Below are 16,323 nucleotides of genomic sequence, written 5' to 3' on the forward strand. Positions count from 1 at the left end.
ACCAATGTGCTCTTTACGGAGATGGGGGAGAGGGTGAGGGCCTCCTCAGAAACTCAGATACAAACTTAAATCCTCTCTGGAACCCTCACTTGAACCGAAACCCAAACGCTGACTAACCCACAACTGGCCCTGACCCTACCCCATCTTCCCACCTCAACACCTGTGTGATCACACGAGTCATTTCATAGCATTCCAAGGTTACCACGGCAAAAGAACCAGAAAAAACCAAATGTGGTTCTAGAGGCAGCACAACCGGGACTGATGAGCATCCTTCTATAACCTTGTCATACCAGTTGAAGACTTGGGAGCATAAGGGACTGCCCACTGCTTCCTTGTGTTCTGGAGGAACGTCTCTGTGCAGCCCAAGTCAGACTTTTGGGTCAAATGAATCACTTTCCATTTCTTATCGACACTATTGATTGTGACTGAGATACCCAGGCTGCAGACGGGCAGTTCCTCATGCAGTAGCTCCTCTGTTTCTCCCCACACGGACAGTCCTACGTGTCTCACCGAAGGAATCATCCCACAGTGCCTGGATTTGCCGACGGTTGCTTCAACTCATGCTGTTGCTTCTCTGTAGCTTTTCTGCTTTGGGGATGCTAGTGGGAAAAGGCCTCACTGTCCTGATCCTGGCTTTGTTGGACGCTCTGAAAGGACTGACTGTAGGTTGCTGGGGTTCAGAGTAGGAAATCAAGGACCGCCTGAGCCTCACCCAAGGGCAGGAAGGGTTGTTTGCGTTAATGGTTATTGCTGAAGGTTTCCTTGGTCAGAATCCAGTGTTTTAGGCACAGGGTCCACACCAGTACAAATGCAGATCCCCAGAGTGGATGGATGCGACTCAGTGCTTTTCCCTCTCCATGCATCTCCATCCTAAGCTTTCTCTCCATGCTCTTTTCTGAGGTGCTCTGGAGCACAAACAGCACGAGCAGTTGGTGTTTGACCTCTCAGATCCACCTCCCTCTTTGCGCTGTCATTGGGCACAGACAAGGGTTGGGACCCATGGAGGGGGAGGTGCAGGGAAGCCTTTTCTGCTCCTGTAAATTAAACACTGATGGAATTTGCTTATTTTCTGCTCCTCTCCTTGCTCCCCACCCCCAAACAAGTTTTGAATTTTCCTTTGAGCCACCAGCTGTGGTTTCTCAATTTCTCTTCTTGCTACAGTCACCGTTATTATGGAAGTTGCTCAGATACTGCCAACCACGCTTGATTAGAAGCCTCCGTCGGCACAAACTGGTGACTCCTAACTCAATCCAGGCCCCTTTGGAGGAAGGGTCCAGCTTGGAAGTGCTGCACCAGGGAGATCCCACTGTATTACAGAGATGCTGCGAGACAGGCCAGCTCTGATCAGCGTCAGACACGCTTCTGTAAGGGCTCCACCTGCACAAAGTAGGTGCTCACCTGACACCCAGTGACACAAGTGCAAATAGTTCTGTACCAACCATAATAACCACGAACTGGTGGATGACGTGACTGAGAGCAACTGTGCAGAGAGGGGCTTGGGGTGCAGATTGATGAGAAGCTTGACATGAGCCAGCACTGTGTGCTCGTAGCCCAGAAGGCCAACGGTGTCCTGGGCTGCATCCAAAGCATCGTGGCCAGCAGGGTGAGGGAGGGGATTCTGCCCCTCTATTCTGTTCTTGTGAGACCCAGCCTGGAGTCCTGTATGCAGCTCTGGAATCCCCAGCATAAAAAGGACATGGAACTGTTGGGACAGGTCCAAGGAGGCCATGAGGATGATCAGAGGGCTGGATCACCTCTGCTATGAGGACAGCCTGAGAGAGTTGGGGTTGTTCAGCCTCTGGAAGACTTCAAGGAGAACTTACAGGGGCCTTTGGGTACCTGCAGGGTGCTCCAGGAAAGCTGGGGAGGGAATTTTTACAAGGGCATGGAGTGACAGGATGAGGGGAATGACTTTAATTTGGGGGAGGAGGGGAGGTTTAGATTAGACATTAGAAATTCTTCCTGATGAATATAGTGAGATATTGGCCCAGGTTGCTGAGGGAAGCTGTGGATGCCCCTTCCCCAGAAGAGTTCAGGCCATGTTGTATGGGGCTTTAAGCAGCCTGGTTCAGTGGGAAGAGTCCCTGTCCATGGCAGGGAGGTTGGAACTGGATGATCTTTAAGGTCCCTTCCAATCCAAACCGTTCTATGATTCTGTGGTTGCAGATGAAGTCCTTCACCCCACGGCAGGCTGGGTGCTGGAGTCCGTCATCTCTGAGAATGCTGGGAGCTTGGACCTTCACCCCATGGTGTGCTGGGAGCTGGAGTCTCTCACTCCGTGGCATCCTTTTCCCATGAGGAGCTCCCATCCCCTCAGCTGGCTTTGTCTCCCAGCCCCTGACTTCAGCTCAGAGCTTTGGCTGCACATTTGACTGATCCCTGGAGCCCCAGCTGAACAATCTTCTCCAGTTCAACCCAGGGGAGCCTGGGAGAAGGAGAGACAGAGTGATGCGGAAGGGTCCTCTGTACCACGATGGGCACTGGGGCTGCAAGGACAAACTGCACGCTTCCCAGACACATGCCGGGAGAGAAATGGAGAAAGAAACCCCAACAATCAAGTAACTGCTGCTCAGGAAGAGTGTTCTGAGCTCTGGTGCCCTGTAGGGTATTTTCTGAGGGCTAGTGAGAACCATTTGGGGGCATCACAGGAGAGTTCAGGGAGGAAAGGGAATCCCTGCAGACATGGCAGGGGCATTTCTCCACAGCAGAAGGGAGAGAAATCTTTCTGTTTCGGTCAGATCAGTTGGGTGGGCTGAGATTTGAGGAGCATCTCAAGAGAAAAGGCACAGCCACGGACCCGGACCCAGGAGGGTGTTACAAGAGATACCAAAAATCTAAAATTTTCCCACTATATCAGTCAAAAAGAGATGGAAAATTGCAGAGGGCACAACAAACAGATTCCCGTGTGGCATCAGCAAAGCTTCTGCACTTATGAATGAAAACCCAGCACCATCCATGAAAGGAATCGATAGACGTGTTTATGCCTTGGGTTCAATGTCTACTGCGAGTTGAACCCAGCACAGCTGCACAATGAGGTGCCGAGTCTTTTCTGGATCTCAGGATCACATGCTCAGGGAGGTGCCTTTTCACACTTGTAGGGAACTCAGCACCACTTCTGTTCCCCTGTGAAACCCCAGGTGGGTGTCACTTGTGGAGACACAGAGTTCTCTTCCACTGGAGACCCTTAGGTCCTCTAAAGAGTTTTCAGGTTACTGAATTTTGGGGAAAGGATGGGATTTGAGAGAAAAGGCCCCCCAGGATTTAGGAGCAGCTCTCTCCAAGCCAGCCCCCAGCAGCACCGACTGCATCTCCTCGACAGCCACCTGGCACGCTACAAACCGATGTCCGTGAATTTGGATCTCGGGCAGAGCCAGCGTGGAGGCTACACAGCAGATTCCGAGACAGGGAGGGGATTCAGTGCCCCAAGACTAATTGCAAGGGGAGACCCTGATGAATTCTCTCACTCTCAAGCTGGCTGCACACAAACAGCTCCCACGACCATGGCAACTCCAGAAGAACGTCCAGAAGTCTTTGAAAGTGCCCTGCTTGCAACAGGCCAACGTTGTGCCAGTGAGCATCTCCCAGTTTACAAGAGCAGGGAATCCCATTCCCTTGCCTGGGCGCTGTTTAACCTTCCAGCACAAACGTTCCCAAATCCTTCTAGCAGGGGTGTCTGAATATGCTGGATCCTCGTGCTATGAAGCTCTTGTCCAAATATCCTTGACACCCTTGAGGGAAGGGATGCCACCCAGAGTGACCCTGGCAGGCTGGAGCAGTGAGCTCGTGTGACCCTCATGGGGTTCAACAAGGGCGGGTGAAGGGTCCTGCACCTGGGTCAGGGAAAACCTGGAGTTGTTCAGGCTCAAGAAGAAAAGTCTCCCAGGAGACCCTATTGCAGCCTTTCAATATCTGAAGGGGCTTTTTATGATAAAGATGCTAAAACACTGGATCAGGTTTCCCAGAGAAGCTGTGGATGCCCCATCATTGGTAGTGGACGGGGCTTTGAGAATCTGATTGAGTGGAAGGTGTTGGTGCCCATGGAAGGGAGAGGTTGGGCCAGATGGATGTTTGAGGTCCCTTCCAACCCAAAATATTGTTCTGTCCGTGGCCTCAGTGATGTCGTCCTCTGTGATGCTGCCCTGTTTCCGAGGAGACCTCTCTGCTGTCCAGGCCAAGCACACTCTGGACTCACTCTCCAGCAGGATCTGGAGGAGGCAGGTGGTGTCTTCACTGCACGTGTCCTCAGGGCAGGGTTTTGCTCCCTCCCAGCCCGACTCCTGATCAGGACAGGAGCTTACGAGCACCCACTGAAGCTATTTTTTTCCGGGAAAAAAGCCGTCAGGGGAAAAAAACAGCTTGGTTGAACAGAGAGGTCTTGAGTGATATCAAGCAGAAGAGAAACGTTTATGGGCTCTGGAAGAGGGGACAGGCCTCTTGGGTGGACTACAGGAGGGAAGTGAGATTGTGTAGGGAAAAAAATCAGAAGGGCTAAGGCTCAGCTAGAAATCAGATTGGCAAAGTCTGTGAAAGATAATAAAAAATCCTTCTATAAATATATAAATAATAAAAGGCGGACTAGGGAGACCATACAGTCCCTATTGGACGCAGAAGGAACAGCAGTGACAGGGGATGAGGAAAAGGCTGAGGTACTTAATGCCTTCTTTGCCTCAGTCTTTAATTGTAAAGAAAGTCGTTCCGTCTGTGTACAAACCCAGGAGCTGGAGGAGCCAAAGGAGGCTCCCATGATCCAAGAGGAGGTGGTCAGAGCCTTGCTAGCCCAACTGGACACCCACAAGTCTATGGGGCCGGACGGGATTCACCCTAGGGTACTGAAGGAGCTGGCGGATGTGCTGGCCAAACCCCTTTCCATCATCTTCCAACAGTCCTGGAAGGCTGGGGAAGTCCCACTGGACTGGAGGCTGGCTGATGTTGTGCTCATCTACAAAAAGGGCCACAGGGAGGATCCAGGAAACTCCAGGCCTGTCAGTCTGACCTCAGTGCCAGGGAAAGTCATGGAACAGGTGATCTTGAGTGCGATCATGAAGCTCATGCAAGAGAACCGGGGGATCAGGCCCAGTCAACACGGGTTCACAAAAGGCAGGTCTTGCCAGACTAACCTGATCGCCTTCTATGACAAAGTGACTTGGCTGCTGGATGAGGGAAAGGCTGTGGATGGATCTTCCTGGACTTCAGTAAAGCCTTTGACACAGTTTCTCACAGCGTTCTGCTTGGGAAACTGTCACCTCTGGGCTGGACAGGCGCACACTCTCCTGGGTGGAAAACTGGTTGGATGGAGGGCCCAGAGAGTGGTGGGAAATGGAGTTAACTCCAGCTGGAGGCCAGTGACAAGTGGTGTTCCCCAGGGCTCAGTGCTGGGTCCAGCCCTGTTCAATGTCTTTATCAATGATCTGGATGAAGTCACCGAGTGCACCCTTAGCAAGTTTGGGGACGACACTAAGCTGGGTGGAAGCTGGATCTGCTGGAGGGTTGGGAGGCTCCAAAGGCATCTGAACAGGCTGGATCCGTGGGCTGAGACCAACGGGATGAGGCTTAACAAGGCCAAATGCCGGGTCCTGCACTTGGGGCACAACAACCCTGAGCAGCTCCAGACTAGGAGAAGTCTGTCTAGAAAGCTGCCTGGAGGAGAGGGACCTGGGTGTGTTGGTCGACAGCGACTGAACATGAGCCAGCAGTGGCCCAGGTGGCCAAGAAGGCCAATGGCATCTTGGCTTGGATCAGAAACGGCGTGACCAGCAGGGCCAGGGAGGTTCTTCTCCCTCCGGACTCAGCACTGGTGAGACCGCACCTCGAATCCTGTGTTCAGTTCTGGGCCCCTCACCACAAGAAGGATGTTGAGGCTCTGGAGCGAGTCCAGAGAAGAGCAATGAAGCTGGTGAGGGGGCTTGAGAACAGGCCTGATGAGGAACGGCTGAGAGAGCTGGGGGTGTTTAGCCTGGAGAAGAGGAGGCTGAGGGGAGACCTCATTGCTCTCTCCAACTCCCTGAAAGGAGGTTGTAGAGAGGAGGGAGCTGGCCTCTTCTCCCAAGTGACAGGGGACAAGACAAGAGGGAATGGCCACAAGCTCCACCAGGGGAGGTTTAGGCTGGACATTAGGAAAACATTTTTCCCAGAAAGGGTCATTGGGCAGTGGCAGAGGCTGCCCAGGGAGGGGGTTGAGTCCCCTTCCCTGGAGGGGTTTAAGGCACGGGTGGATGAGGTGCTAAGGGGCATGGGTTAGTGTTTGATAGGAATGGTTGGACTGGATGATCCGGTGGGTCTCTTCCAACCTGGTTATTCTATGATTCTATGATTCTCCTCCTCCTCACCTTCTGAGGAAGCTGCAGACCACGATGAGGTCTCCCCTCAGTCTCCTCCAGGCTGAACAGACCCAATGACTTCAGCTGCTCCTCACACAGCTTCTTCTCCAAACCCTTCACCAACTCCATGCCTTCCTCTGGATGCTCTCCAGGAGCTTCAGATCCTTGTTATCCCATGGAGCCCAAGCCTGCACGCAGTGCTCAAGGAGGGACACTTGGGGCGCTCCCATGAGAAGTCACTATGGGACGCAGCTTGTTCCTCAGCTTTATTAAAGACAATATATATAGGAACGCATCCACTCTGGGAGGACAACTCGGTCTCTCCACGGTTCAGAAGGGCCACCAGCGCAGCCACTGCAGCCTCCATCTTGGAGTGGGCCTCTTTCTCGACAGCATGTCTGAGGTCTCAGTTGCCTGGGAGCTGACCGAGGGATCTGGGTCCTCCTTCAAGGGCAGGAGGGCTGCAAGGGCAGGAAGCAGAAATCAGAGAATCATGGAATGGTTTGGGTCAGAAAGGGCCCTAAAGCCCATCCAGTTCCTCCCCCCTGCCATGGGCTGGGACACCTCCAGCTGGTTCAGCCCCATACAACTTAGCCTGAATGCCTCCAGGGATGGGGCAGCCACGACTTCTCTGGGCAGCCTGGGCCAGGGCCTCTCCACCCTCACAGGAGAACATTTCTTCCTAAGGTCTTGTCTCAATCTCCCCTCTTTCAGCTCAAAACTGTTCCCTTCATCCTATCCCTGCACTGCCGGAACAAGAGCCCCTCCCCAGCTATCCTGGAGCCCCTTCTCATGCTGGAATGTTCCTCTAAGGTCTCCTTGGAGAGGAACTCCACTGCCTGCAGAGACCCCCAGGAGTCTCCCCAGACCCTCCCAGCCCTGGTCATCTCTTTTCTTGGCCAGGAGGTGCAGCTGAGACAGAGGGCAGCTGGAAGCTCGTGCTGGGGAATGGCCCATTTGCCCCTGACACGTTCCTCTGCCCCGAAGCGTCTCCCTGGAGCAGAACCAAGCATGGCAGCTCTTCCCAGGCTCTGCCCCTGCCCCATCAGCCCAAGCCCTGCCCCACCAGCCCAAGCCCTGCCCCTCCTCACCATCGCAGATCTCCAGCAGATCCTCTGAGCTCCAGTTCTTAAGGCACCGTGCGGCCAGACCTGGAAAGAGAACTTGGTCACACCTTCTGCTCCCCAGCACTCCCCGCTCCCAGCCCCAGGGCAGGGTGATCCCGGGAAGGGCAGTGCCCAAGGTGCTGGGATGCAGCTTGCCTCCCAGTACCACCGGCATGGTGGGTGCTCCTTGGGGCAACCAGGGCTCTTGGCAGTCATCGGGCTGTCCCGTGCTGCCAGTGCAGAGGTGGGGACTGGTGCCAGGCTGCCAGGAGAATCACAGAATGGGTTGGGTTGGACGGCCCTTCAAAGCCTATCTAGTTCCAACCCCCTGCCATGGGGAGGGACACCTCCCACTGGATCAAGTGGAGCCAAATCCAGCTTGGCCTTGAGTATCTTCAGGGATGGGATCTTGGGGGTTTAGTTGATGGCAAGTTAGAATGATGGAGCCGTAGAATGAGTTGGGTTGAAAGGCACCGCAAAGCCCATCCAGATCCACTCCTCTGCCGTGGGGAGGGACACCTCCCACTGGACCAGGCTGCTCAAAGCCCCAGCAACCTGGCGCTGAACATCTTCGGGGATGGGGCAACCACAATTTCTCTGGGCAACCTGAGCCAGGGCCTCCCCACCCTCATCGTGAAGAATCTCTTCCTAAAGTATGATCTACATTCCTCCCCGCCCTCCAGTTGAAAGCCATTGCCCTCATCCTATCACTCTGTGCCCTTGGAAAAAGTCCTAGAAGCATGGAATGCTTTAGGTTGGAAGAGACCTTAGCGAGGACAAAGATTGGAAAGGGACCCGGGGTTGTGGCTCACCCAGGAATGAGATGGCCGTCACACGCAAGGTGGCCTGAGGGTTCTGCAGGTAGGGCAGGCTCTGGTGCAGGAATTTATCCACTCGGCTCCTGTTGCAGTCCAGCTAGGTGGAGCACAAGAACACAGGGCTGGTCGAGATGCTCCGCAGCTGAGGTTCAGAGAGAGCCTGGGTGTGCCCAGACCCCACACCCTCCATCCCACCCCCAACCCCCATCCCACTGCCAGAGCTGGGCTGGGCCAGCATCTCCTTCGGCATCCAGGACAAGAAGGGGAGTGGGGCTGGAGAAGAGCCCGTGGGGTCTGTGTGCTCATGGACAGGGAAGGAGGAGGCAGGCACTGGCTCTGGGCTCACAGGCATGGGGGACAGCCCAGCCCGGGGATTTGGGGTTCTCCTCACCAAGCACTTTCCCATCTCAGGGTTCTGATATGTCTGGGCCAGGCGGCTGAGCTTCCTCCATCCCAGGAACTCTGAGCAGACCAGGAGGGTGTCCTTGGAAGCCTGCAGAGAAGCAAAAGCTGGAAGATTTTGGCACAGCCCAGGGAAGGAGACCTGGCATCCTCCTCCTCCTCTCATCTGGGTTCTGAGCTGTTGCCAGCAGGGTCTGAGCCAGAACTGGGTTCCGTGCCCAGGGTAGGAACATGGGGCAGCCGCCACCTCAGGCATCTCCCACCGCCGGCCATCAGAACAGAGATCCTAGAGAGCTGCAGAGCTGCAGCCAGGGGTGGGGGCAGGCTGAGGAGCCATGTGAGCCCAGGGCTGGAGTCCTGTAGATACCAGGGCAGGATGGAGCCAGCAGCACCTCCCATGTATCACAGAATCCTAGAATCCCTAAGTGGAAAAGACCTTTGAGATCATCAGGACCAACCGTACCTATCCACTACTAAACAATATCCCTGAGCACTTCATCTGCCTGGCGTTTAAACACCTCCAGGGACGGTGACTCCACCACCTCCCTGGGAGCCATTCCAGTCCCTGAGAGCCCTTTTGGTGAAGAGGTTTCTCCTAATGTCACACCTGAGCCTGCCCTGATGCAGCTTGAGGCCATTCCCTCTCATCCTATCACCTGGGAGAAGAGACCAACACCCACCTCTCTACAACCTCCTTTCAGGCAGTTGTAGACAGTGATCAGGTCTCCCCTCAGCCTCCTCTTCTCCAGGCTAAACTACCCCCAGGTCCCTCGGCTGCTCCTCGTAAGATTTGTTCTCCAGCACCTTCACAAGTTTGTTGCCCTTCTTTGGACGTGCTCCAGGACCTTCTTGTCATTCTTGTAGTGCAGGACCCAGAACTGACCCCAGGATTCGAGGGGTGGCCTCACCAGTGCTGAGTCCAGGGGCCCAATCACTGCCCTGGTCCTGTTGGCCAAGCAGTTTCTGATCCAAGCCAAGATGCTATTGGCTTTCTTAGCCACCTGGGCCACTGCTGGCTCATCCTCCAGCAGGACACTTGGCTGTCCCACTCCTTCATTCTGTGCTGCGAGTGGGCCGAGCTTTGATCCTGGGACGCAGGGTGGGTCCCCCTCTGGCTCTATCTCCTTTCCAACCGCTCTCCCCTCCCCTGGCTGGGGAACAAGCCGGCTCTCCTCACCCTGCTGGAGGAGGCAGGGCAGGGCTGGGAAATGTCTGTGCCAGGGACTCCAGTGCTGCTGGGACCCTGGCTTTGGGCTGGGGGAGGGCAGAATGGGGAGAGAGGGGCTGTGGGGGGACCCCAGCTCCTCACCCTCCGCTGCAGCCGGCCATGGTGGGACCAGCACAGGGAACGAGGGGAGCGGTGGGACCCTGGGGGGACATATTCCCAGGCTCTGACATCCAGCAGCCCTTGACCCGCACACCAAGGCCACCCCAGTGGTGTCCACGTGCCCTTCCCCGCCGCCCTGGTCCCTGCTCACCGCACCTTGGCCACGCTCTCCATCTCATCGTTCATGTGGAAGAAGAGCGGGATCAGGGCCCTCTGCACATTCTTCTTCATCTTACTCTTGCGCCTCCCCTCCACTGCCTTCACAGCATCTCCGAAGAGCATGATGGAGAGCCGCCGCACCTCGCTGTGCTCCTGCAAGGGAGGAGGACAGGGGAATTCAGCCACAGCCACTTCTTGCCCACGGCGAGCGAGGGTGTTAGCGCGGCGGCTGCAAGGGTGGACACTCCGTGGCCGGATCCCCAGCACCAGGGCTGTGGGGCAGAGCTGCAGCTGAGGCTGAACAGCCCTGAGCCCCGAACGGCCCCACGGGAGGAGCGAGGAGAGTCCTCCTGCCCGTCTGCTGCCGCCTGGGCCGCGCTGAGGGGCAGCGTCAGTGCAGAGCACCCTGCGGGGCTGAGACCCCCACGGCTCCTTACGTCGTCAAAGAGGGGCAGGAGCTTCTCCGTCAGCGGCAGAGCCATGGGCCTGGCCTCCTCCTTCGGCATGGGATCCATCACGGTCCTGAGGAGCTGCAAGGCCTTCATCCTGTCATCGCCGCTGGTGTCCTGCAGGTTCTCCATCACATCTGGAAGCAGGACCGTCATTTTTCTGGCCTGTGTGCAACGGTTTTCTTGTTGTGAAGGGGGAAAAGACCACACTGGCAAAAATAGCCCCGAGCAGCTGCCTGCCGTTCAGCTTCCCCACAGGTGGGACAGGAGAGGCTGCAGCACCTCCTGGCAGGCAGTGGCTGCTGATGGGGATGCGGAGAGAGCTCGAGGACTGGAAGGGAGTGCAGGAGAGCTGCTCAGCCACCCCACTTTCTGACCAGCCCGAAGGGGCAGATGGATTTGTTTCCCTCTGTCACCCACCATTGTGACCCCCAGCCCATGCCGAGCCAGCACATTCCCACCGCCCCGGGCCCCAGCCGCCAGTACGGCTCCACTTGGCTGCATCCCACTCACCATCTGGGGATTCTCTGAAAGCATGACGAGGGCTCTGAGCGCCAGTGAGAGCATCACTGGGCTCGGATGCCTCAGTTGTCTCTGGGCTTTATACAGGGCAGCAAACTCCTCTGCTCCAACGTCATTGCAGACCAGCCGCTGAAATACAGAGAGCAGTGAGAGGAGCAGAGCCTGCTGGGCTCCCTGCGCCTCTCTGGCACGAAGGAGGCGCGAGGCACGGGTGGAGGCTTGAAGCCTCCTCAGGCTGTGCTGAAGGCCAGGCCCCAGCAATCCCTCTGCCCCTTCCTCTGGCCCGGCCTCAGGTGTCCAGGCTGCAGATCCGCGCAGGGGACGCCGCAGGAGGGAAGCAGAGGGGCTGTGTCCATGTGTACCCCAGGAGGTGCCCGTCTGGAAACAGGGAGAAGGGGAGGGGCTGTGCCTCTTTCCCAGGAATGCAGGCACAGCCCTGCAGGGAGCACGGTCACTCACAGACAAAAGGAAGATGAAGCCGTCCTCCGTGGCACAGCTGAACACCCTGCGCACCCTCTGGTCCTGAAGCACGTCGAGCAGCTCCGTCAAGACGTTCCACAAAGTCTTCGGCAGGGAGATCATGGCCCCCCACATGGCCAGGGCAGCGCTGCAGACCCAGAGCGCTGGCTCAGCATCGCTGCTGCAGCCCTGCCCCATCCCACCCCATCCCCTGGGGGGCCGGGGGGCCCTGCCTGGGCAGGGAGGAGGGGCAGGAGGGGGGCTCCCCCTGTGGCAGGGAGAAACGTGGTGGTGGGGCTCTGGCTTGGGCAGCTCTCCATGCTGTCACGACCAGTACCTGTCACACATTGGAGAGATCTCCAAGAGGCTCCTGACTGCTTCCCTGGGCCTCCACTGGGTCAACAGGAGAAGGAGCTGGACCAGGATGTGCCAGGCTTCCTCCCTGTGGATGTACTCCATGTTTTTGTGGATTCCCCTCATGATGTTTGGCACCTGGAGAGGACACAGAGAAGGATGCTGCTGCCACTGGAGTGCAGCCATGCCCAAACATCCACTGCAGCTGCTGCCCTTCCCATCCCTCCGCTGCCTTGGAATGGCTCCAGGTGCCCCAGAGAGCTGGGTTAGAGCAGGAGGGAAGAACCGGGCCTGACGGGGCTGGTGGGGAGGGTAATCCAGCCCCGGGGCGCTTACATCTGTCAGACAAGACTCAGTGTCCCTCAGGGCCATTTCCAGCATATTCCTGCCCATCTGCCGTACAGAGATTTCATCTGCAGTCAAGTTGTCGATGCCCTCAAGGAGAACCTCAATCACCAGGGCAGAGTGGATGGATTCTCCAAACACCTGTGGGAGGAAGGAAGGGAGGGAAGACATGTCACGCTGAGCACCCTGACGGTGCTGCTTGGCTGAGCAAGGCGAGCGGCTCATGCAAGAGACGCCCAGCAGTGCTGGCAGCAGAGCCCACAGGAGGGCAGGGAGCAGGGGTGCACTTTCTGCAGGCGAAGGATGAGAGCAGAGGGTCCCCAGGGCAGCAGAAGGAGGGCTGGGCTCGTGGACACCATCTGTTGGCCCTACAGCTCACTGGTGGCCAGGAGGTCTGGAGCTGCTGCTGGGACACTGGAGTGCTGCCCCCAGATTGTCCCTGCTTGGGGACAGTAGGAACCCTCTCCCCGGGGACAGTGAGGCTGTGCCAGCCCCACTGGTTCTGGGGCCCCTTGCTCACGGTATCTTCCTGGCAATGCCATGGATCCAAGTCCTGGGAACTGCTCGTGTTGCTGCTGAAGAGCCCAGAAGGCAACAAGGCGCTCCCAGGATCCCATCCGGGTTGGAGCTCTGGGTCCTCTGGATTGTTCTCCGGCAGAGTCTCGCCTACAGGGAGGGCAAACACAAATGAGTTGGTGGGACACAGCATCCTTGCCAACGAGCTTCCCAAACCGGGAAAAGGGCTTTAAGCATGGCATGGCTGAGGATGGAGGCTGTGCAGGGGTGGCTCCTGGCCCCCAGCAACCCTGGCATCCCAGTCCTGCCGTGCCCCATGCCCGTGGGGCTCCTGCTGCTGCTGTGCCGAGGAAACAGGAGCCCGGCATTATAGAATCCCTAGGCTGGAAGAGAAATTTCAGATCCTCAAGCCCAACCATACCTTTCCACTACTAAACCAGATCCCTGAGCGCTTCATCGGCCCAGCTTTTAAAAACCTCCAGGGGTGATGACTCCACCACCTCCCTGTGAGCCGTTGCAGTGCCCGAGAGGCCTTTCGGTAAAGAAATGTTTCCAAATGTCCAACCTGACCCTGTCCTGGTGCGACTTGAGGCCATTCCCTCTTGTCCTATCACTTGGGAAAAGGTACAAACAGCCAGCTGTCTACAATCTCCTTTCAGGCAGTTTAGACACTGATAAGGTCTCCCCCTCGGCCTCCTCTTCTCCAGGCTAAACCCCAGGTCCCACGGCTGCTCCTCCTAAGACTTGTTCTCCAAGCTCCAGCCCAACCCCACCCTCACTCACTGGGCTGCAGTGGCTGGATCATGGTCACCGCAACGGGCTCCAGCCGGGAGCTCATCTGGGGTGCCCCCACCTCCTCCCAGGCCGCCCTGGGGCAGCTGGGGGGTCTCTCCGCCATCCTGTGGGATGGAGGAAATTGGGAGTGTGGGGAGATGAGCTGAAGGGAAATGCCTCAGCACCGTGGGGCTGCTGGGGTGTGAGGGAAAGACGTGGGCTGCGCTCGGAGTCTCCTCGCTGGCTCCGTGCTCCTGCCCTTTCCCGTTGCTGCCTGGTCAGACACTGACGGGCTGAGGCTGCATCGGCTGTGAGGTCACAAAGGGCCCCCCTGCCACTGCTGCTCTGGCCGGGAGGGGCAGGAGCTCCACTGGGAGGGGTGGGAGCTGGGTCATAATGGCCCGTGGGGGCTCTCAGGGTGTCCCCAGGCCCCATCTACCCCTGTGTCCCCTCAGCTCCTGCCACTGCCCTCGTCCCAGAGCCCTGTGTCCCTGGCATGGTCCCAGCACTTCCCTGGGAGATCCCTGCCTCACCTTTGGGGCTGAAATCATCATTTCTAACATGTCTTCTGGTACCCAGAGCATTTTCTTAGGGTCCATAGTTTCATTTTGAAGGCCTAAATCCCCATGTTTTTGGCATAAAGCCTCTTTTTAAGTTCCAAAACTACATTTCTAGTGTCCAAAGCCTTATACTACTTTCCAAAGTCTTGGTTTGGGCTCCAAAGTCTTATGTTTTGCTTCCGAAGCCTCATTTGAGGCTCCAAAGCCTCATGTTTATGGGTCAAACTGTTATGGATTTACACGCACTGGCTACTGAAAAGGCAAGGTCAGAGTGAAGGCTCCAATACTCTTTTAATCGTTCTCAGGTTCCAGGTGGTGCTCGGTACCTCCAGAGAGGGACCTCTAGGCCTGATCACACCCCTCAGTTGTTCCCACGCCACCCATCGCCCCATCCCCAAGTCTAATCACTTCATTCTGGTCACTTGGTTTTCTCTGTCGCTGGGCTGGCCACCTTCTGAGGTTCATTCCCTCTTGGAATTCTTCGTTAGTGGCACTTGTTTTACCAAGACGCTTCCGTGGAGCCTGCTGAGGAAGGTTCGCTGTGCAGAGAGCGGTGCCTCCTCCTGAGGAGCTCCGTTGTCCTTTCTGTGCATGCTGGCCCCCAGACGTCCTTCCCGAGGCTGGAGGGAGCAGAGCCCTTCCTGGAGGCATTGGTTGCACTGGCTGAGCCCGTGCTTGGCTGCATTTTAATTCATTCCTGGCACTATGCCTGGCACATTTAGGTCCTGGCGCCAACCCATTCTCCAGCACCATCTGGGCTGGTGCCACCATCCCCAAATGCCTGGGATCATAGAATCAGAGAATCAGAGAATCACAGAATCAGAGAACCACAGAATCATAGTATCATCGAATAGTTTGGGTTGGAAGAGACCGTAAAGATCATCCAGTTCAAAGACCCCTGCCATGGGCAGGGACACATCCCAACCTGGCCTTGAACACCTCCAGGGATGGGGTATCCACAATTTTCCTGGACAACCTGTTCCAGCGCCTCACCACTCTCATAGTGAAGAAATTCTTCCTTATGTCAAGTCTAAATCTGCGCTTTCTAGTTTGTACCCCTTCCCCTCCTCCTATCAGTCGTTACATGCCTTTATAAAAAGTCCCTCCCCTGATTCCTTGTAGCCCCCTTAAGGTTCTGGAGGGTCACTATAAGGTCTCCTCAGAGCCTTCTCTTCTCCAGGTTGAAGAAGCCCAACCCTCTCAGCCTGTCTTCATACGGCAGAGGCTTCAACACTCGGATCATCCTTGTAGCCCTCCCCTGGACCCGTTCCAACAGTTCCATCTCCTTCTGCTGAGAGTTCCAGACCTGGACACAGGACTCCAGGTGGGGTCTCACAAGCGCGGAACAGAGGGGCAGAATCCCCTCCCTCACCCTGCTGGCCCTGGTTCTTTTGATGCAGCCCAGGATTCATCATTAGCCCTCTGCTTGAAAGGCCACTCTGGATGCTCTGGTGGGAACAAATCCTCATCCATTTTGTTGCCTTTTGCTGTCCCTGCTCAGCCTGGTGCAGAAAGTCCCTGGTCTGTGTGCTTTGCAGAGCACCCCAGGCCATTTACAGTAACATCTAATTGTTGTTACTATTATTATTGTTATTATTATTATTATTATTACTCAATCTAGCAAATAGTTCAAGATGCCACTAAAACTCTTAGTGGTGTCCCTCGCTGTGCAGTGATTCATGTGAACAGAACTGTCTCTGGGCAAGGAGAGAGAGTGGGCACAGATGGAGACTGGGAGCTCGTCCAAGGGTGTGTGCATGTCCTGCCGAGGGGCAGAGCGTGGCTTGCTTTAATTGAAATTATTTTATCTCATTGAGCTATAGAAAACCAGGTTGTGTGTTGAACTTTCCATTTTGGTTTGAATAAGTTGATTCATCACCTGTTGAAAGCAAGTCGTGTGATTAAAGTGCAATCAGAGTGTGCTCAGCTTTGTAGACACCAAAGAATTTGAGGTCTTTTTGCTGTCAGATCCTTGGCAGCAGAAGCTCAGCTTTCTCTGGGAAATGCGTGTGTGCACAGGAGCACTGGGGCAGGGGGGCACTGCGCTTGTGGAAAGCTGTAGAACGCTTTGGTGCAGTCTCAGGCCGAGCTGCATCACCTGGAATAACAAGGAGAGACTGAAAAAGGCCACAATAATGGAGATGCATCAGCCTAAATATTTAATGAACCATCCACATTGCTCGTGGTTAATCCAGAGTGGTAAAACGAAGGGGAT

This window comes from Phaenicophaeus curvirostris, chromosome 34 (assembly GCF_032191515.1).
Source record: "Phaenicophaeus curvirostris isolate KB17595 chromosome 34, BPBGC_Pcur_1.0, whole genome shotgun sequence".
NCBI classification, from domain to species: Eukaryota; Metazoa; Chordata; class Aves; order Cuculiformes; family Cuculidae; genus Phaenicophaeus; species Phaenicophaeus curvirostris.